Raw genomic sequence first — 25,143 nt, 5'->3', positions numbered from 1 at the left:
TACGAAATATTATTTTCAATTAACTTATTCAATAGTGTTATTATTCAATAGTGTTAATGTAACCATTTCAACGACCGTTATCGTTCTTTTTAAATCCCCAAGAGATTCTATGATTGACTAATAAATATACCGGTTCAATGTATCCATAAACCGAGACAATTAGCAATTCAGTTTAACAGGCATACAAATAACAGAATTTTCATTTGCATTCTAACAACATATTGTTGATATAGATCACTTAAGAGATATACTTGCAGCAATTAATTCAATATATGTGAGCATATACTGTCGACAAATACGTATTCCTCAGTTACGTTATTACATGTTTTATCAGTTTTACTTGAGTAATAAAATGTTATTTAAGAAACACTAGAGAACAACCAGAAATTGGAAACTTTACTAGCTTTATCAATAAAACACAAAATACATGTTTTTTATGTCATTGTAAAAATTATGCACTTGTTTCAAACAAACATCTCATGAATGGCTCTTCGCTGATATAACCAAACAATGTTTAACTTTGATAACTTTTTATTTATATGAATACAAATGTTCGGTACAAGGAATTTAAACAATTGAAACATCGGTAGATGTGTTTATACTGCAGGATCAATGTTATACTTTCGGAATAGTAACATTTCTTCGGTTGAAATAATGCTTGTGCAAAACAAATCGAGAAAATAAATGGGTGGAGCTAACGAATATGGAACATTGAGATATTAGTCCCACATACATACCATTTAAAAGACAACATTATAAAAGAAGGCAACCTATATTATAGACTTAATTCGAAGTGCTACAAGTGTATACTTTCAAGAATGAAAACAAATATTTCAGTAACACGGCATTATGACGCTGAGTAGTATATGTAATCACATAAGGACTAAGAGTAAAAAAATCTAGAACAGCAAGAAAATAATGTTCATTTAAGATGACAATTTATTACATTGAATAAATGGGTTATATGAATTATTGACAAATGGATCACTGAAATGCTTGACATAATTGAACGTGTCAAGTACCATATTCATCACGGAGCCAGAACAAAGCTAGTCTAAATGAATAAATAAACATATCTGTATGCATTTAATGCATTCTCTAATGGAGTGAAATTTGATGAATATGATTTTATTCTAATAAAAGCGTGTTTGGGTGTAATGATGCTCTGATGTGAATATAAAAGTTGAAGTCAAATCTAAACATTGTCTCATCGGCGTGCTGAAACATGATTTTAAATCTCTTATATTGTTTCTAGATTTTGCCGATGATATAGTCTTTTTTGTATGCTAAGACGCTAGCAATTGTAAATAAATAGTCTGTATTTTCCCGAGGCAGAATAATAAACAAGGCAAATAACATTTTCATAGTCTTTGATATCAATACTTAATACAAGATGAATTTCTTTAATTAGGTGTATGAAAGAAAGAAACACATTTCTAATATAAAATGAGCCTGTAAACTAGTTCCTTTTGATAAGACAGCACACTTTTAGTACATTCGGTATTTGCTCGTTTTAAATGTAAGGCGAAGTGTTTAAAATGTGTTTACAATTTTGTATGAAAATTATAAACGTGTTATGGAAAATCAACTAGAGATTTTGTACTCAAATTTAACTTTTAAAGTATTGTTTTTTTTTTCTTTTCTTTGTCACTGATTCAAACATTTCACAATAAGTAAAATGTACAGGAAATTAATTAAAGATTGTATACCGATGGTTGTGAGAAATTTGGTTCGTGTTCCAATGTGTTCCTTTAAAGAGTATTGTTTCAACTTTTTTGTCTTTTAAAAACCTGAATGCAACAATTATGAAAAATGTTAAGTTAGTGGCTAAATGTATGATGCAAAGAATTATTAATATGTATGCAAATCATTTTTGCTTGTATTTTATCTGATAAAATATTGCATTTAAAATTTATGATCCTCGATAATAATTATTACATGCTAATATGCTTTTAAAGGTACAAAGCATTTGAAGTTGAGAACAAATTTTCAACACTAAAACATCGTTCAATTCCGTTACATGAATTGTTTATGCTATAATTCCAGAAAATTTTCTCTTTGCTCTAAATTTATAATGAAACCTTTTGATCTGATTTAATAACAATACATAACCAAATTACATGTATACATGTAATATTATTATTTGTATGAGTATTAATAACATCGGATGTCTTCCTCCTTTTCAAGGAAAGTATGAATAGTATTTAACACTCATTTTAAGCTTTTCTCCTTAACTATTTTCTTTTCCCACCTCCATTGTGCTTATTAAAAGTGCTTTCTCCATCTTATAGCCTTCACTTATTTGTTTGTTTTTGAGCTGCAAGTGTGGCTAGACTGTGTCGGTATTTGCAATCTGTGAACATCGCACTGCCTGGTTAATTTTTGTTAATTTTTTGTTAGCTTTTGCAGCCTGTCGTTATAGCTTCCTCCGTTGATTGCGTTCGTGAGTCAATATTTTGCATTGATAACGTGAACTATCTCAACAGATTAAACACAAATGAGCCACGTCATGACAAACCCAACATAATGGGTTTGCGACCAGCATGGATCCAGACCAGCCTGCGCATCCGCGCAGTCTGATCAGGAACCATGCTGTTCGCTATCAGTTTCTCTACTTGTAAAAGAGCTGGTAAGCGAACAGCATGGATCCTGATCAGACTGTGCGGATTATGTTGGTTTTGTCGTGACGCGGCTCAAATGATTCATTAAACAGTAGCTGGAACACAACTCTCGAAAGTTTTATTATCATTTTACAAGAAATGTAATTTGCCATAATTATTTTTATGATAAAATGATGACTGTCAAAAAATAATAGCGTGTAATATTCTCTCTAGTAATATTCGGCTCTTGAACTTCTGGGTTTTTTACATATATAACATAATTCATTTTATTGAAAAGTTACTATTTCTACACACTTTTATATTAAAGTTACCGCTATTGTATTCATAAAATGTGCCTGATGTTTTTATTTCCTAACATGAAAAAATAAGCAACCGTAGTTGAAATATAAATAGTTCATCATTAGAACAATCATCACGTGTTATATGTTGCCATAGCTCTTCCTTGTATCGTACTAGTTAGACACACACTTCTCAATCGTTACAGTATTTATAACATGCTTTACTAAGCTATTATTGTAAATCAAGATGAACGTTTATAAAGATGAAAGTTCGAGATATTTTTATTTGAATTTGGTTTGTGTTTGTGAATACTAATATCTTTATAATGTAGTATCATCTCGTTTCAGGTCTGGAAGTGACACAAGCTACCTGTTTTGAGAACAACGTTTTAAGGTAACTTTTTCAAAGTAGTTTACATAACTGTATAAAAGAAAATATATCTCAAACTTTTGTGCAAGCGGTTTAGGCTTAAACGAACTTCTTAGAGCTTTAGATATTAAAAGTTATAAACTCTAGCCCCTTTTCAAAATCTCATTTTATTTTGTTTCGCCCTTTTCTAAATTTCATTTTATTTTGTTTCGCTCGATTAGGACGCACGTATAATGTTACTCGGGTAATATACCCTGTTATTTATGAAATTGCACTCACGTATCACATTGAATGTTTCAACCGCTATTTGAACACATCGGGGGATATTTTTGATATGATAAATTCAAAATTTTACCGTTTTTTATTATGCTTAAGCAGAGGTTACGGGGCATATACGGTAACTTGCACTTTCCTATACCATGCATGAACAGGTTCAATGAAACTAAGACTTTAACATTTTAATTGTCTCAGTTTACAATGTTTTTGGGGGGATATCATTATATAGTTCTCTATTCTATTATTTTGTACTTTGTTATCAACATGTACGAATACATAGACATGAAAAATTGTAAAATATTACATATATGTAAATAGGCTTTTTAAAGATATGCTTGCTAGAGAGTGATCGTGCCATTAAGTCAATTTGGTTGATAAACATGGTATTTATTTATTACGCTTTTATTGATAGCTATGGCACAGTGAATAGATGCCAGGAGATATCAGTATTTTATCTTTGATCTTATTACATTTTGTTTTACAATGTATAAATTATTCACTCACCAATCAAATTATATGCCAACGAATCAATGACATGTAATGATGCGTGTGAGGCCAAATGTTTTATTTAACTACTACAAAGGCACTGATGTTTCAAATGGAGTCTTTAAATTGATTTCTAATTGCAGAAGGTATCCATGCATAAACTCCATTCAATTATAAACAAACACTTATTTGATTCTGGTTGAACGACTTTAATGTTTATGGTCAATACTTCATATTTTCCGCAGCATAACGAATTTGATGGAATAGATCATTGCTCAATGCTATAGTAGTTCGAGAAGCGTTATATGAAAGGATAAATCATTTGAACAGACATTTTGTTCGTCAGCTTCTGAACAAATAATCAGTTTCCCATCCAAGCTGAACTGGACTGACTTTATTGTACGTCCGATTAGAACATCATAATATAAGTTTTATAACTTTCCACACGCTGAACATACGCATTATGATATTTACAGACATTATTCAATACTTATTCCATACAAATGTTCTTGCGGATTTAAATAACATTTGAGTCCACTTTCTATGGTTCTCATCACGGAAAATAACATAAAGAAATATATTCATATTTCATATGAATTGCATTTGTTATATTCCATTTATATTATTATCACTAATATTTCTTTCCTGCATTGTTTCACATAGTTTTGTTAATACATGCAATCAACACACCTTATATTTACAATTATTTACTTAAGTAATATAAGTAATAGAAAGAGCATCGAAACATAAGGATATCTGATTTGTACGAGTTTGTGAATCATAGACACAAATAAACCCGTTCACTGTCGTTACAATATGAAACCCCAGAAAAAGTAACCCATGTACGAGCATCTGAATGTAATATTCTATCATTATCCCTGTTGCCACAATATGTAAACCCAAGAGAGCATAAGCCAATCAACGAAGATACTATTTTTTTCCCCGACAGTGCGGTAACTGGAGAGCGGGTAACTTATATTTGCATTCCAGTTATCGCGTTGTGCATGTATGGTCGTACAATTTAACTCTGATACATTTTCAATAGAAAGGTCCCCAAACTATGATATTAATAGTTGTTAATGATGTAACATGTCTATGGCATTGTTTAAAATGTATGCATTGTGTGCATAATTAAAGCAGATCATGTTCAGGTACTTAAATTTCAAGGTAATCAATTTGAAAACGAAATAGCTTACGCCGGCTGAAAACAAAAGAAAAGAAATAAAGATATAATTGAATATATTATTTTTTGTATTGCTTCTGTGTAAAAAAAGCTATTTCTTCATAATTATAAACGTTTAGTTCATTACAATGGAAAAAAAGTAAATAGGTAAGCATCAAAAGCATACCGTTTTATTAGATTAGGTAATTATATATTTAATACACATATTTTTAATGTTATCCCTTTTAATATAACTAAAGTTGTAATGTCTGTATCTTTCACCGGAGACATTTATACTAAATATGCGATAAATATTATTCATTAAAGAATGAAAACTTATCGCAATGTTGATACCACTTTTAATGAAAAAAAAAATATTAAACCGATAGATTTCTGGTGTTAAACATTTTATCAAATGGTTGAAATGCAAATAGGGCATTTTTACTACACTTGATTAATCAACAATTAAAATAATACAAAACCCATTGAAAATTGAATTGATTTATTCATAACAGTCGCAAAATAAATTTAATTTAATGAATTTGATTTCAAGCCAGTCTGCATCAGACTTGTTTATTTGCAAATTTAATTGTATTGTTTTGACAATCCCAGACTGAACCAAGGCAATTTTCAGCATGCTTAATTATGCATTAGTCCTAAAGCGTAAACAAAGACAGAAGATAATACAAAATTAACCTGCAAGTCAGGAGGTTTAGTAATGACATCAAATAAAGTGGATTGGTCTACAATAGACACAATTGCCTTATGAATGTCAAATATTGAAACAATTGAAATGTATAATTCATATATTCTTATAGAATATTTATTACAAAAATAAAGGATTTAGAATGAACATTTCTGTTAAGAATAATAATATTTCATTCTAGAACGTTTTTATTATCTTCAATATAAATATCTGTAGTATCAGATCATGTATCTCATACTTGCCAAGAACATCCATATATAACTATTGCTGACCATCTGCATTAAAATTGAATGTCATCTACGTAATTCTTTATTGTCTAACATATCTTACATACAACATAAAAATGATTAGAAAACAGTTAACTTGAAACAAAATTAAATACTAAAAAACCTTTGCCAATCCCACCTTGATCTGCATGATTGCTGGACCAACACATTTGTTTGTAAAAAAGAAGACATTTGCACTTTCACAATTATATGCGTTCTTGAAAATTATTCAACTACGGCAGTAAGGGGTTGGTTCAAGTCAAGTATTAATGAGAACAGAGGTCTAATTTGCCTAAATTTTTAAGCGTTAATGAACACGGTCCATAATTTACCTAAGTTGCTAGTCTTGATTGAGCAATTAGAGGACTTTCCCCATCTTAGGAGAAACAATAGAATCTGATGATAGAGTTGTGTCATATATTGATCACTAAAGAGCTTTTCTCCAGACGTCATTTAATCAACAGTATTCCCGGAACGACTTTGAGATAAGGTAAAATATAAAAAAGGTAAAACAAATGAAAATCAATATTATGCTCTTCTACTTTATAATAGTGATTTTTGAACAATTAATTTTCAACAGTACGTACTTAAAGTGTATAAAGCTATATATCTGATGCGAAAATTATTGTTTGGATTTTAAAAAAGAATACTTCCAAAATGTTTGTATGAAATAAAAAATGGCAATAAATTGACTAAATGCGAGTGGCACATGCGCAAAGTCATTGCTAAACGGATAAAACCCTTCCTTAAATAGCAAAGTAACATTTTGTTCCGGAACTTTTTATTCTGTTTATGTACAGTATTAATGTGTATTAAATAACAGAAACATTCTATGTTACAACTTTTTCCGTAATCAACCATATAATTATGGAACCAATATAGTTTTACTGTTGATAAATTCTATAGAAATATTTCATAAGATATAGACTTATACCGTTTAAAGGTTATAATGCTATATTTAAAATGATACATGTATTTTTATGATATTTAAAAACGGTAACATTACGATGTCTTCATACACTTATGGTCGTTCCTGGGAAGAGCTGTAACATATAAAATTTCATTTATTTTACACTCATGAAAACTGTTCATTATTAGAATAAAAATGCTCCAGAACAAAATAGTATGCTGCTTTAAAAAATAACTTTGTTTTTAACATTTTATGCAATGTTTTATGGTTGTTTTTTTGCATGCGCAATTTATTGAATAGACTGAGGAAGAAAAGATGTAACATAGTTCTTTCTTATCGGCATTTGGTTTAATTACTTCTCAAACAAAGATTATGTAAACTGCGGGCAGTTTTATTTAGTGTTATGCACGTTAAACTATTCGTATTTGATTTTAAATTTTGAAATTAGAAACAAATGGAACATGGATGGCCGCATTATAAAAAAGATCCAATACCTGTGATTTTTGAGTGTATTCTTGAAGATCGGATAACGTTGCACCACAAGAAGTGTCAGTTCTTGAAGATGTAATTTACCTCATATAATTCAGCGATCACAATTTTGATTCTGCTCATAGTGTATTAATACATAGGATTGATGAATGCATGAAGTTTACTGTCATATAAAAATGTTGATTACAAGATATAGCTTACTGACAAGTAACCATATTGATTACCGCATATAGTTTACTGACATAAAGAATGTTGATTACCGCAAAAGTTCACTGACATATAACAATGGTTATAACGGCATATTATTTACCAACATATATAAATGTTAAGTACCAAATGTAAATAGCAGCATATTGTTGAATGTCAAAAAAGAATGTTGATAGCCGCGTATAGTTTATAGACATTTACGAATGTTGATTACCGACATACATAAAAAAACATCAAAAACAATACCATTGATTACCGCATATTGTTGACTGACATGAATGTTGATTATTCGATTAGTTTAACTGATATATAAGGATGTTAAATACCGCCTACCCAATAAGAAGTTTTATTACTTTATATACTTTACCGACAAGTTATAATCATTGTACAAATAGTACACTCATTGTGAGTTACAAGTTCATTTGTAAGAATTGAATACAGGATTACTTTTATATATTTTTACATTTTTTTATTTTTTTATATTATAACGTCTTTGCAGAAACTGTGAAGAACAGAAATGAGGTAATCAATTTACAATAATTCTATAACAAAAATAGCATATCTTTTGACTATTTTGTTTTTATTCTTTTCCGTTTCAGTGTTACTTTGGTGAAAAAGTACTACGCCATTTGAAATAATTACCATTTTGCTAGACCGCTTTGATTACAAACTTGATGCTTGTAGTAGCTGAGTGTGTACATGTAAAACTAATTCAGTTTGTGGTTTTATCACATTAAACGAGGCGCGGGAGTGTAATAAAGCCATTTAATAGAAACGATATTACACTAGTGTAATAACACTTTCACGTGACGTCATTTGCTTTATATATAAACATAGCGATTAAGCGCGCTAATGTTACCGTTGAACTGTAGGCGCGTCAATGAAAAATGACTCTTTTGAATAGTTTACCGCTCTTATTTATATAATGTGATAAATAGAATAGCATATTCGTGTAGATTAAATACTTAATTTATTGAACTCGTCGAATAAAACTATATTATGCTCGCCAGCGGCTCGCATGAAATGATTTTATTCAACTCGTTAAATTAATTTAGTATTAAACCTACACTCATTCAATATCCTCTATTTATGTAAATGCAATCAAATAAACATCAGAATTCGTCATTCAAATTATCTTTATTGTCCACACATAAGGAATATGTTGTTTGCGTGTAGTACTTTATCATCTATAACAAACGCTTCTAACTTTTGTTTGTTAAACAACATTTATTTATCATGATCATTATTAATTTCCAAGATAATTTTCCAAAATATTGGTTCCTACAATCACATTATTGCAAAGAGTACATTTCTAATGTGATGCAAATTAACAAGTATACGAGTATCATTTGTCAATTTTTTAAACATGATTATTCCCAATAGAGTAATTCCGACAAAATGAGCTACACTTAAAGGCTTTCAGAAGTGTAACAGTGGCAATAGCAACACCTATTCCATCACCATATTTCGAATTATACTTGGAAAAAGCTGGAGAAAGTGACTTGGATTTCTCGGAAGCATGTTTCACAGCAGTATTACACGACTGACCCGGTTTGATTGAGTCTATACATGAGGGATAATGAACAGGTAGCAACTTTCCCTGACGCCATTTGCTCCTATTTTAAGGTAAACATTTTGTTTCTGATCAAAATATAACTTTGTTTAAGCCCACTTCTCATAAAAAGGTAAACATGCTTATTGAAAATGAAATGTGTTTCTTACTCATAATGTTATTTATTACTTTGACAAATGTAAAATATGCTCTGGCATTTTGGAAAACAGTCAAGGGTTGTGTGTAATTTGACACAGCAACCCATGTCCAAAAACAATAATACAAGTGTCTGTTCATATGTAATTAAATTAATAACAGTTTTCTCATTGAAGTATAACAGACTTGAAGTCTTCGCGTGAACTTAAAAGGTTTTATACAACATAATGATAAATTTTCTTTCTGCTGCATAAAACTTATAGCACATGTAGAGTCTATCCTGAAGCCGTATCAGAGACATTCCGATGGAAGTTTATCTGAACCTCTTAAAAGGTTTTCCTATACTTCAATGCAATATTCAACACTTGCATGTGTGTTGAAATTTGTGGAAATGTATTAGATTAAACAATGCCTGCCAGACAAAAGTCTATTTACATGCTGTTTATAACACTAAATTATTCACCAACTTCTCTCAGTATGGAAGGGAATCAGTGTATACAAAGCATGCGGCAAAAATGGTGTGTTGCATGAGTAAAACATTTTTTTCATGTACATAAACTATTTTAACATCTCACAAACCTAGTATACGTATTTAAGTTTAAACGTAATAGATATCATAGATTAGTTACGAGCATTTTCTGACAATAAATACATAAAATGGATATAGAAGTTTACTCGAAAAGACTTAAATGATTTTAGTGATTTTTTTTTGATAACTTTGTATAATTTTCTAGTCTAATGCTAATTAATCATATATGAACATGGAAATATCACGTGTTTGCAAATAACAGTATTTTAATAACATATCTGTAAAAGCTAGTAAGATGTTCAAACTTCTATTTTCAAAACAGCGTTGCTCAACCGTTATATAAAATCAGCAATCATTGCACAGCCGCAACATAAAATTGATATCGTAGTTATGCATTAGCCCTTTAACGTTAGAAGCCTTTAGATACATTCTACATGTTTTAACGCCAAAGTATCTTATTAATGTTTCATTGTTTAATTGAGCTAAGCTGTAACACCCCATTTACACAGAGCCATCGGTGATTGATCGGTAGTTTTTTTAGTCAAATTATGGAGTGAACCGATGACAACGTATTGATCACCGATATCACCTATTGGTCACCTGTTTTCCACCTATCAACTGCTATTGGGTAAAGATAAGTTTCATCGGTGAAAAATTACCGATTTGGATGTCATTTTAACTAATATATATAATACATAATTATGGTATGATTTACCAAAATAATTGAGATAATTCAACATGAAAATTACCTTTCCCTTTAACAAGAATAGTTACTTATATATTATTTTATTTTATATTGTATCATATTATATTATTTAATTTCATAATATGATTTGATAATTGATTAAATGTTATATTCTTATAACAAAAGCCCGGCAAATGTTATAATAATTCATATTCTATACTAGTGCGTTTTCATTATATTGAAACCTCGTGGGACAAATCCCATGGGATATATCTATATCGAACAGATGTAAGTTGTAAATATATCACGAAATGATGTAAAATAATAAACTTATTTTGTAAGGATAACTATTTTTATCTCTCTTAAATGTGTGTGTGTTTTGTTTTTGTGTGTGTGTGCGTATGTGTGTTATTGTCTTTCGAAAATCGATTGATTATCTGAATATAATGTAAAATGTTTCTAACATATTTTACATTGAGTTAAAGCACATGCAATATGTTTAAGAACCCACCGTCTTGTTTCCCATATTACTCTCTAAAGCTATATTTATCTCAAACTATATGTTTTCAACTTACATAAGTTATTAGCTATATAACACTATGTAACGACAGATGGAAACAGTGCGTTATGTCACATTTAATTTACAAAACGGCACTCTGCCGGGGTTAGGTAATTACGTATTATGTTCAGATACCTATCACAAATTTTGAATTGTTTGGTAAAATACAATAGCTATCATATTCCCTGAGAATGATGGGACGAAATGTTCACTCTCAAAAAGAATACATCAGTTGTCTTAGGTGAACATTTCTTTCTGTCATCCTGAGTTGGATTTGATATTATAGAAAATACATGTGTTTGTTTTGCATTAAGTTTAAAAATAGCAAAGGGCAATAACTGAAAATTATGCAGGGTAAAGTTATCATTCTTGTGCACTGCACTCCTCCTCAATATGACCTATAAAGTTGCAAGTTGATACCTGAAATACGTTTTGAGATATACTCCGGACCAAAATGTGGGACGGAAAGACGGACGGACGGATGGATGGACGGACGGGGACTAAGTTATATTTTTAGTTTAAGTGAATACTTTATATAGTAAATACTTAATGAATTACTGTCTGGACAAAAAAAAACAGCATCAAAAATAACAAAGGGCAATAACTGAAAACTAATCACAGTAGCGTTATCATTATTGTGTGCTGCACTCCTCCTTAATGAGATCTATCCACCTATGTAATCAATTTTAGAAAAGCTGCTGACAAAAAGTATGAATAATAAAAAGGACAATAACTCAAAAAATATTAAGAGTAGAGTTATCATTCTTGTGCACTGCACATTTTCTGAGTTAGATTTGTCGACCTATGAAGTTTCATGTTGATATCTTAAAGGCTTTTTAAGTTTTGCTCTGGACAAAAATTAAATATGAAAAATAGAAAAAAGGCAATTACTGAATAATAATGCAGGGTAGGTTATCATTCTTGTGTGCTGCCCTCTTCCTCAATAAGATCTATCCACCTGTGACGTTTCAATTTGATACCTCTAACACCTTTTTAGATAAGCTCCAGACAAAAGTATGAAAAATATCAAAGGACAATAACTCAAAAATTATAAAGGGTAGAGTTATCATTCTAATTGTTCTTGCCAAGAGCATTCCTTCTCCACACAAGAGGTTTCATGTTGATATCTCAAAGGCTTTTTGAGATATGCTCCGGACAAAAAAATATGGGACGGAAGGACGGAGGGCGGAAGGACGGAAACTATAACTATATCGGCGGGGATAACAAAAAGAGAAAACACTTCTTTATTTTATGTTTTTAGTTATGAAGAGTCATTTTTACTGATTTTGGTCGTGTAACGACATGCGCTCTCATTCAGTTCGTACACAAATCATGACGCCATATTGCTCTTGTAGAAAATCGTTTTGATAAATTAATTAAATTAAAATGATATGTGCTGAAATCGTGCTTCTGGTAATCAAGCACGTTTTGTTCACGATAAAATGTATTTCTTACGATGCTGACATTGAGCTATGATATCTTTTTTGCATTCGCGTCCAGATGAAGTCCGCATACTTTGAAAATTATGTTATATTATTTCACTGTGAAATTATATTATTACACTTTCACAGGCTACTGAAAAACATGTGATAAATAAATATAATACCATATGGATAATGTTCGATAAATAAAACGACAAATATGTAATTCATACCGTTCTGCATCCAAATATCATACGATTTAATATTCTTTTACAAAGTATTATTGTAATGCCTATTGTCACATTAGGCAATTGTTACCAAAGTATCCCTCAACGACCTTCTGAAAATCTCGGAATATATCTCTTTTTTAGAACACAACAATTGAAGAGGTTTGAAATTAAACAAAATAACAATTATGCTACATACTTAATCTACAAAATTAGATACACATAATGAAGCTCAACCAAAATAATAGAAACACAATACATATTGTAGTTAAAACATAGCCCTACTGTTTATAATTTATTGGCGTCCGCGCCGAAGCGCGGCGCCCTTTTATGTAATGAAATCAGATTTTGTGAAAGGGCGACAGCAACTTCTCGAGCCTTTTATAGTTGTTCATAATAAACGCCGATCATTCCGATTGGTATGAGTGTGCTTGATTATTAATTAGTCGCGATATGTACAATGAATAGCGAACTGGAGAATTTCGCAATGCAAACATTTTCAAATTAAATAACCTTTTCCGTCAATAAATCGCGCTCTTCAAGGTATTTTTATTTATCATTTTGTAGTACACAGTGGATTATGGTATGTTATTTCGAAAGCTGTAAATAGAATGATGAGTTGATGACCTAAATATTCCAAAAATCTATTTATAGAGGGATGTACTCCTGTCGGTAATTCCCGGTCTCTCCTGGTCTATTTTGACGACCGGCGAATAGTACCACACGTTTATTGTCCGGTCTCTCCCGGTTTTGGAGTAGATGTTTGATATCGTTACAGAACAGAACAAATATTTTACAGATGAATAAGCTTTTTTTCAAAATGAATGTTTGTCACTTAGTTTGGTTACAATAATTAATAAACACAGATCAACTCTCAAAATTATTGCTTATTATTATACATAAACATACAATTCGAAAAAAAAAAACCAACAACACAAATCTCATGTTTTATCTATATGAGATAAAAACAATAAATATGAACAATAATTGAGAAAAAATGTACATTTTTATGGCATTAATATGACACTATCAACTTTGAAACATTTTATTTAATTTGTTATTCGTGTTTAGTAAAGATGCCGAGGAATTATTCAAAGTTACAAATCAGATTTTATGAATTATACAATTGATTGATAATTTAAGAAATGATAAAGAAAAATACAAATGTACATGTATATGGTTTAAGAATAAACAATATTACATATTGAAAGATTAACCATAATTTACTGACTTTTTCCAGTTAAGTTTTGACTTATAATCGTCGGTCATTATGACAATTGAATTCTTAAAAAAATAGTAAACGTAAAAGCTCAGTATTAAAATAGTGCATAAAACACAAAAAAGAAAAGAAAACAATATTAATAAAATCTGTTTTTTTTTTATTAAAAAAGATATTACAATTAGTGTATAATAAACATTCATGCTCAACATGGTAATATAACAAGTTTCATATTGTTACTAAGTGTGAACAGATACCTTAAGAGGGGGTCTTCGCTAATACCGATAACATAAGGGCAACATAATAAGGGACAATTACACAAGTGTGGTGTTGATCATGCGTTACTCATATGGATTATAAATGATTGTTTACATGTATATCCGTTGCTATTAATAATCACGATCATAAAGAAATAACAAGAAATATTCTAATTTCTAGCATGCCAATCAAATTTATAAATAATGAACAATGTCTTTCGTTCGTTCATTCATAAGTGATATACAATTCTGGTTAAAACCAATGAACCATTGAACAGTTTATCATCATATATCTACTAGTTCATCTGCACCTGCTGCATTTCTTGCTTGGACGCCTTTTGATGCTTTGCATCAATGCTTTTCTTGTATACTAATGTATCTGAAGCGTTGAGGGGTAATGTCATGATCTGTAATGATAGGATGTTTCTTGTGACGTGTAATACCCGACATACACAAGCGTGTTTTAACATGAGCAGACTCAAACATAACGAGTTTGCATCATTCTAAATTTTGTCGTATTTGAAGTACATTAATAATATCTGTCATATTTTGCGGTTCGGATCGGAATATCCTTCCCGAGGTGACCCGCCCATTGGGCGGTAACGAGGCTTGCCGAGTTACCGCCCATGGGCGGGTGACCGAGGGACGGATATTCCAATCCGAACCGCAAACATATGTCAGATATTTTTTCTTGCATATTCTACCATATTCCATTATATTTTAAATTCTTTATCTTTATTTTCAATGAAAATTTATATCATTACAACCGTAACTACTTTCATTCAACAGCGTATGAATTACAAAATCATTCATAACGGTAAAATGACGTCATCTTTATCGTGCCATTGTATAGCACGCGACTCATCTGGAACCCCCCATGCCAGATGAAATTTCCGGCATGGGTAAAACTAACGGAAACGCCAGTCTGATATGCAAGAATAAGGATTCCGTTTTTTTCCGATTTTAAAACTTTCTCAACTTCTTTGTTTATATATAACTGATGTTTATTTTTTATTTTTATTTTTTTTTAAATTGTGAAACGATTTTTATTTTAAGAAACAAAAGTGTCAAGGTTGCAATGAATTGAGTTGATTTTGTGTTTCATTATGCCTAATGTTACATTTTCTGCAATCAATATGTGTGCTGCTTGTACAGACAATTAATGGCAATCAAATATTCATTAAATGTCAATCCCTGGGTGTAAACTGAAAACATTACATATCATAGTCAACTGCTTAAACCAATTGCAATGCGTTTGATGAGAAGGTTTATGTCGTTAAATACAAGTGAAGTTTTTTTGCTCATAAATGAATTAAGAAATAATTATTGTATCGTAACATTTTAGCACTAAACACTAGATTTACTACTAGCAAACAAAATGTACTATCTATATCTAATTTGCATTGCTAAATATTCTCGTTTTAGCTAATTTCTAATGAATTACAAATTTAAAACGAAATTGAAATAGTCAAGATTAATGATTTTTCTGTAGAGTACCTCAAGAGATTTACATATATATATTTAGTCGTATATTTAGATAATAAGCCAGAAATAATCTCTGTTACGAAAGAAGTATCAATTATGCCATTGTGTTAGTAATAGAGTGAACTGAAGGCAGTCATATACTCTTTTAGGGTATTCATTTTGTCATAGAATTTGTAATTGAGCTATGACTTTTTCCATTAAGAAATGTAAGGCAGAAAATCATAAAACGGAAATATAACAATTTGATCACGTGATTTGATAATATAGCTATTTACTTGACATGAGTTACAAACATAAGCTTTCCAAATTTCATTAAAAAATCAATATTATGGATAATATTTTAATTGTAATGTTTTTCTCCTGATAAAACACATCCGCATGCGTTACCAGATAAATCAAGCTTACATAATGGCACAGATGTCAAGCTAGATAAACAACGTATCAGTTGATATATACCATAAATCATTAAACATCATAAAATACTTTGATCAAATCACTAACGGTCGGAGAGAATATAAAACTCTATCAATAATTCTTTGAACTTTGCTGATTCAGAACAAAGTCTTATTTCAAGAGGTGTTGTGCTTTAGGGCATTCCAATGTAAACAGTTATTTATACACGTATTTATTTTATGTTTCATATTTTTTCCATATAGTTAACATACTGAAAATTAGAGCACTCAATGGATTTATATTCAAATTAAACTTTACACGTTTGTTTGAAGAAAATTAAAAAGTATCACAATATTCGAGCGCTTACACGCATTCAATTCCAAATATTATCAAAGCTATGTCTAAAAAAGAAAAATATTAAATTTATGAATGTGGAAATCTGCGACAATCACATCTGTTATGCTAATTGTTGCATTGAAAATGGCCATTGCATGGCTATTTGGCCTACTCATCATTAAATTGTGAGTTGATATAATAGTGATGAAACATGCGGAAGGAGTATAATTATTTTTTATATAAAATTCATAATAATATTGATGTTCATGTTCTTGAAGTGTAAGCTATATGAGTAGTATGTGAGGACGTTTGTAAATAATGAGGACAGATATGAACCAGACATTCAGCAAGTGGCATTTGTCATTTTTAGAACTCTCGGTTTATTACTGAAAGGTATTCTGCCATGCTTATTTTGAATACTGTAATTGCTTAGTGACAAGTGCTTGGTGAATAAAGCTGATTGCTGATGACTTTTGCTGCACAAATTCCAAATTTATAGCATCGACCATCCCAAAGATGACAAAGTTAATGCGGTCTTTTCCTAACATTATTCTTTGGGAAACATTAAATTAAATCAAATTGTCATTTCTCATTTGTTATTATGTAATTGGCATTATGTAATTCGAAATCACAGCAAAATTTTTCTCCGTAGATATCTTATTGGCTTAACGAATCACAACATAACCGAATTTAGTTCATACATTAGTTTGCCTCATGCAAGCCTATATGCAACTTAAACGTATAAATACATTTTATTTAATTATTTTAAATATTCTACTTTACTTTTATGAAATGAGATGTACAAAGCATTTTACTTTTAACATTTACAATTACATTTTCATTTTCAATCTTAATTTTGCTTGAAAATCATTTGTCAATTTATTTCATGTGATAAATCTCAAGACAGCAATTTAGTAGAAACTGAGCAATGTTTAAACATTCAATTGCAATTCAAATGAATTGTTTTAAAATGATAACATGAGGCACATGTCAATTTCATCAATATCATAATCTCACGTGCCATTGCACACGTTCCTCTTAACTCGTTGAATAATTGCGAGGTCGCTTTCTGATATGACAGATAAGTTGTATATCGAAATCGATATCAATTTTGTGTGCGTGTTGTTGTTTTGTTTGTTTAATGTCAAAGGTTTTTAATAATGAATAATTACTATATATGATGTCAATAAAGCATTTACCGATAGTAAGTTATCATTTTATGAACTGGTGATTTAAAACGTAAACATTCTTATTCCTTTAAAGAATAGTCAAGTAAACTAGTTTCTTTTCTGTCTCTGTTAGAATGAATCATGTACCTCCAGACGGAATTGCTTTGATTATGACTAAATTATTCATTAAAAATGTGTTCATGTAAAAGTGTTTGAATCCAATTAAGTACCGTTTTAATTATGTAAAAGCATATCGTTAATATTTCAAATTGCAGAGCACACATTGAAATACTTTTAAATCAAATAAATGTTAAAAACAGGATTTTTAAAATTAGATTTAGAGAAAAATTTAGAATATTATTGTGTGTACTGTCCAGTTTCATCATTAGGAACTTTAAAACATATATTAAATATGAAAAGAATTTGAAGGATTGAATTAAATGTTATATTGTTTTGCTGATTTGTTTGTAGCATAAGACCTTTAGCAACGCATATTTACATGTTCAATAACGATATTTGACTGTAATCTGACTTTATTCTATATTGTGAATTGATGCATATATAACAAACTTATTTGGCACTTTTACATTTTATGTATTGAAAATGCGTCCACAGTGAAGTGCCTTCTTAGAAAATATATAAAGCATCTTAATTCAAACAAAATTTACATATTGATATTATTCATGCAGACGTCAGCTTGCCGTTTTTAAAATTGTTCATAATAAGGCAAATCATATTTCTATCTGACAAAAGTTCTGATCTTTATATATTACACAGGTAGATCAGACCGTCAGCAACTCATTTTTGCCTTTTAACCTATTAGTCCAGTCAATTTGTGAAAAAAAAATACTTCAGAAAATGGGAAAAGCACCAAACTTGGTACAAATAAACTTTGGGCTATATACGAAAATATGAGCATGGGACCTATTTAAGAAAATCCAAAATGGCGGGAAAATCCAAGATGGCCGCCATACATGTTTAAAATTTCATAAAGTCTTGTTTTTACTAAAACAACTTGATAAATCATTACATATTATCAATTTATTAGTAAAAATAAGTTGTTATCAGTATTGAAACATCGCCTTGCCTTCCTAGAGCTATATATTTAAAATACTTCATTATTTCTGTTTGTCATTAGTTTTCACGACTCTGGAAATCGGTTGAAATTTTAAAAATGTCGAGTTTTGATTTTACTGTTTTCTAAATATGTTGAAAACAAATCATGTTTTGTACGTATATTTGGATTTTCCGTGTAGGCTATTTTAAGCAACCAGCGTGCGTGACGTCAAAAGTAATTAAATATGCTTTTGGTTACAAAAAAAGATCATTTTATTACATATTTCAATTCAACAATTTTTTTTGTATTTAAGCGTAGAATCATGATTTATTCCCTAATAACTGAGACTGACCCACATTCAAATATGCGACTTAATCCGTAATAGAAAATGTCAAGAGAAGGTGACCTTCTATTGAACATCATCAGATTCTAAGAAATAGCAATGTTTAGACGCTGATTTTTATCAGAATGATCGCATTGAATTTTGTCTTTTTGGGCGAACTTTGAAGTTTCCATTTTGAGATTTTTACGAAAAAACCGGTCGCTCAACAAATCTTCTTCGATCGGGAAAGCTCTATATGTATAATATACTTTATCCTTTCCCATCTATGTTATTCGGAACAAACAACGAATTCTTTTGGGACAAAATAACCAGACATGATTATCTATAATTTGTACGAAAAAGAATGATAGTAGCTGTCAACTATTGTTATTGATATGATTATTAAGTCCGCCAATATTTCACACTCTGGTATGATATTGACAGAAATATAATATCCTTTCATATTTCAGCTAGCTCCTATAAATTTGTATACCTCATTTCGCAAGAGACACTGCTGCGGCCAACAAAAAGAGACACGCTACAGATTGAGCCTGGAAATTATCATGAGCATTTTATCATTTAATTTTTGGAAAGCGAAAATTATATTTTTTAGGGAATCTTGCAAAAGTAAATTATCTCATTTATTTGGCCATAGAAAAAAGGAAAAAAAAACAGTCACCACCCCCACCCCTCACCAAAAACCCCCCCAAAAAACATGTGCATTTGTAATTATTACTAGAGCTTTAAATACAACAGTTATTCTATTGAGTTCCGTTAGGATTGTACCTCCAAGATATATTACTTTCAGATGACATATACAAAAACGGTTACTGTGACATTGGTCTTTGACATAGTGACCTCGAGATCGATGAGTTTGAAGATCTAATTAAGCACGTGCGAACTAGAAATTCGTAAATCCTGTAAAGAAGTGTTTTCATTATATGAGCAGGGTTTCAGTGTAAGAGAGTTCAATAGTAACATCAAAATAGGCTGTGGTAATAGATATCGTGAGGTAAATACACAAATGAACTTTTGTGGTAATTTTGTAGAAACGTTACAATTGTATGAGCGAGGTTAAAGTTTTTGAGTAAACATACCGGTTTGTTTTTTATTTCCTAGGTATTTTTCTAAGGTAAACTGCATCGCTTCTCATAACTGCTATCTTTCCTTGGAATTTGAAATCAGAAACAAAAAAGTTGTGTCATATGAAATAGACCTTATTGCACTTTATTGTCTAGGGGCTTCCTTGTTAAAGTAATAGTCTTATATAATGTTTAAGTGGTCCATCATGATCGATAGGAACTGCTACTTATTTCATATGCAATTCGAGAAGCTGCCTGAACTTTTTAACGATAATAAGCATGTTATTCATATGTAATATATATGAACATTGATTTCTCAATTTATCGTCACCTTAAAATAATTTATTTCTGAACACTTGTAAATGTTCTTGCAAACGCCGATATTTTCTCGAGTGATAAACGAAGAAGCCATAGAGGTTACGGACAAATTACGATTCTGTTCGAAGCGAATTATTAACTTTTTGATTATCTTACTTTGGTATTTTTAAGATGTTTTGCTGAACTGTTATTTCCTTCAACGATTAGTGTTATACTTACATCTTTTTATATTGGTAACAATATAATGTACTTCATCGTTTATTTTATTGATACTTAGAATTGATATAAGGAGATTGCATTTATATTAAGTGTGTTTATGTTTGGATTGGATATGTGAACGCGATATTACCGGTATAGTGTTATGATCATTTAGAACTATGAAAAGAAAACTTATTTGAATTAGTGACTTACTGTGATGGAATTTCGATCACCGTCTTTAAAGCTCAATGAAAACTGTATAGAAAAAATTATACAAGTCCATACGCATTTTATAATACTGGCTGAAGAGTTGCAGCGGTTGGAAATATTTCTTATTGTACAAAAGTAAGAATCACGTAAAGACTGTGAATCAATTTTGTAAGAAACCTCAGTAGATATGTAAGTGTTAACTTATCTTATACAGATGATTACTGATAACGATATATTAACCAAAGATTAGACGCCGAACTATCCAGGTGCTGTTATATGTTTTATGAAAATTATTAATTGGCGAATAGATGCGGTAGGTACTTTATATTCTTTTGATCTTCATTCCCGTCGAAATTTAATAAGTTCTCCAATTTTTCTTCAGCAGTAATTTTAAAGATGGTTATTTGCCTACCATTATAAATAACGATAGACTAGATTCTGTTTAATTATTATAGTGTTATCAAAAAATTGGATCAAGTGGTCACTTTCCTTTAGTTCAAACGCCCCCAGGGTCGAGCTATTGCTCAGAACTGGTTGGTTCCATGCACAGATTCGAGTTTGTGTCTTTAAGCCTATAGGTTCATACAAATCAACCTGAAACAACTTCTGACTAAATATAATGATTGGAATTACCACTAATTTACAACATAAAGTAACTTTTTTGAAATTACTATTTCTTTCTTTATTAAATAATATATCAAAACGTTTTTTGTGGACACATAAATATCCCTTTGCACCCAAAAGCTTTTTTTTTCGACCAACCTCCGAAACAAAGACAAACATTTGCCAAAAATATCACTTGGCTATCAAGTTAACTGCAAATACAAGAACTAGCTTTGAGAAATTTCCTTGGTCTCGACCGCAAAACTGTTGTAAGTACTTTCTTATTTCATATAACTTACTGCAGTTTTGTGGTCAACCCATAAGATTAATTAAGATTTATTTGTTTGTTACTCAAGCTAAAATGCGTTTAAGACCACCTGAAGCTGCTGTTGTAAATTAAATCCTTAAGACGATAACGAGCAAACCAATAAAAACTGAAATATAATTAATCAGATTGTACCTAGGAACCTGTTAAAATTAAATTCATATTATGTACAGTATATGTCAAACAAAATAGTGATAGAGCATTTTCGGACTTTTGAGCGAACGTTTAATTCAGAAAACTGGAAAACAATATATATAAATAATATTTATATCACAAAATTGTTGCGTTTTGTTCTTTATGACATATTTCACGATTCGAATATCATTAATTTTCTTAAATCGTTTTACATTTTCATCGCAATGATGACTATAAACTTGAATTCCTTTTGTTCACGCAGCAATTGAACGTTTAATGTCATCTAAATTACTTACTCTGAGTGGGAATAGTCTATACATTTCTAATCAGACATACAATTAAAAGAAGTTTTTGTTCCGAGAATATGCTTAAGAAATAACATCGGCCTGAGAGGTGTATATCGGCTATTTAACACCGGTTCGTAGGAATTGACCACGAAGGCCGTAGGCCTGAGTGGTTAATTTTTTGGCATCAAAAGGACAAAACCGGAGTTAAATAGCCGATATACACCTCTCAGGCCGATGTTATTTCGATTCTATCACGATAAAATAAGGAAGATCACTTATGTTATTTTTTCAAGCGGAAATAACTTCCGGTGCCGATTTTCGTATAACGCTGTTCGATTTTCGCAACCTATTGTTGCAAAGATATAGAAATTATTAAATAAAATAAATAATAAATAAAACGTTATTTTATCATGTTTTCAACAATAAAAACTTACGTCGTATTGTGTTTACATCAGTGCCCCATTTATCATTAATGTATGTATGAAATAACGTCATGAGTTGTTTACTTACGATGACGTCATTACGCTGCTTACGGATTGGCGCCGTTTTGTCAAAATATTATCTAACTGATATGGATCAAATATGTGGCGTTAGTGTATGTGAGATATTATTTCGGTATTGTATGAAAAGAAAACATTATAAGACCTGAAAATATAAATAAAAATGCTTTTTATTGTTGCTTTAAAAAGCTTTGTAAACTATATAATCGAGGGTGAAAACATAAAAGCCGCATATACAAGTAGTCCCTAACCAGTGTTTATTGGCAGTTTAACACCGGTTTTTTTCCTTCTTCGTCTATAGTGACAAAATCACGTGGAGTGATAGAATATATGTTTTACTTCAAATCGGATGTCAGATTATTTTAACATATATAAATCTTACGTTTTGAGTAACCATAGGGACACATTAACGTTCAAAATATTAAATATATATGTGTGAATCAAAAGATAAATTATCCGTGCTCTTCCAGCATAATCGATTTCATTTGCAAGTCTGTTGCAAATCTTTATCTCATTTTAATCGTTTAATTATTCCCCATTCTCTTTAATTATGAACAGATAGAAGATGGTTCCATCAATTCACGGTGTTGCTGAGGGCGATTATATTAAGACTGCTTCGAGATAAAGTTAGTGGTCTTGAAATTATTTCAAAGTAAATGTAATCGGAGTACATTCCCTTGGGTTCATTTAATTTATTTTGTTCCATCAGCCAGGCAAGCTTATGAAACATTGGTGATCCTACTCAGGTGCCTGCTCCTAATTGAAATAGTAAACGCAGGGGCACTTGGGTCTTCCTGTACCCGTAAACCATCAAATATCGACCTTTGAACTTTACAGTGTCGATGTTACTCTTAAACCAAACAACAACAGAAAGCAACATTCGCTTGTTTTCACCAATAAAAAGAACATTTATTTGTATTCGGCATTGGAATATGTTTCTCGTAAAAAACATTGATTGAATAATATCAATAAACTGATATGCAAACAAATTAATTCAGTTACGCTTCAACCGTGTATAATTGTTAGGCAATAATATGCATGTTCACATTTGACTTTAGGTAAGACATATCTTGCATGATCTTTTAACTGATTTAAAATATGTCTTATCTATAAAAACGAATGCATTTATCAAAACATATTGAGGTTGAAAATATAATAGTGTGTCATACATGTTAGATTTGAATATAGGCCGGATCCTATTTGTCAGGTCAATAAATTGTCTTGTCAGTGTGTCAATATCTGTATCATATTTATTAAATCAATGTTTATAAATGAATGTGAAGCACTGGATGCACCTGATTGCACACATCTCTTGACGCACTATCCGTTGTGACACACAAACTTATTCAATCAAACTGAGTCTGCATTTCATAGTTTTTTTCCTTTTCATTGCTCTTCTTTCTTCTTTCTTTTTCTGAGAGTGATTGTTTGAAGTAAACGATAATCCACTAATTACACTTACGTTAATGGAAAATGGATAAACATCATCATCTTAACATCATATGGAAGCCGATTTATGTAAAGTCGTATTTTCGCTCCCCGGGGCGCCCGGTTACTTTGTCGTATATTTGTGTTTTCGTCTGGCGTCCTTCGAAGCACGAATACGACATGGCATATATCAGGCACCATAGTTTCATGTAAAATATACATTAAACATGTCTTGTTGGTTTTGTTTTTCTTTTTTGATATCACAATTTTAGTTTTAGCTTTTTAAATTAACAAAAGAACTAATTATGATTTGTTAACCTCTCAGTTATGAATCATTTATGCGTTGTTTAATTTTCAAGACAATCAATCAAAAGTTTTATACATTTGTGAATAAAAGTAACTGAGGTAGCACTGAACACGAAGTGTGTATGTGCCTTTCTCCTGAATTTGTTAAATATATTCTAATTTTGAAGATTCGTTAAATAAATTAAACTAAGTACATTATATAAATGCGACATAAATCAAATTCGATTATCGATTATACTCTTTAGGATGTTATGTTGTAGCAACAGACGTGTGTGCGAAATTTGATTAAAAAGACTAGATCAGACAAATCAATTAGCCTATTTAGTTGTATTGTCTTGAACATTCTAATCTATTTTGACAGACCCAGACAAAACGGCTTAAGACAGTGTTTATGTTACTTTACAATGTATAGCTGAACATGAACTTCCATCTCATAAGGGAGTCTGCTAAGCTTAATTTATTCATCAATACACATAACTGTTGTGTTTTGATAACGCCTGGGCATCATCATCACCATTTGTCCACTAAATATCTCCAACATATATGTGTTGCGATGTTGAAGGTGAAAGACTGCTAGGCATTCCATCATCTGTCGATAAAAAAAGTATTTAAT

General features: G+C 30.6%; 1 protein-coding gene across 1 annotated transcript in view; it reads left to right on the top strand.

Moving 5' to 3' along the window:
* The first annotated feature begins 3,243 nt into the window (after positions 1 to 3,243).
* The window catches only part of LOC132723112 (uncharacterized), a 41,590-nt gene continuing 19,690 nt past the window's right edge, over positions 3,244 to 25,143 (top strand). The window contains exon 1 of the mRNA XM_060707779.1: positions 3,244 to 3,293. The gene's annotated coding sequence lies outside the window, so the exon portion shown is untranslated. The remainder of the gene's footprint in view (positions 3,294 to 25,143) is intronic.

This window comes from Ruditapes philippinarum, unplaced genomic scaffold, assembly GCF_026571515.1.
Source record: "Ruditapes philippinarum isolate M1 unplaced genomic scaffold, ASM2657151v2 ctg3006_1_1_1_1, whole genome shotgun sequence".
In the NCBI taxonomy this organism is placed as follows: domain Eukaryota; kingdom Metazoa; phylum Mollusca; class Bivalvia; order Venerida; family Veneridae; genus Ruditapes; species Ruditapes philippinarum.
The sequence above is the reverse complement of the archived record's forward strand: the minus strand, read 5'-3'. Positions and strand labels throughout refer to the sequence as shown.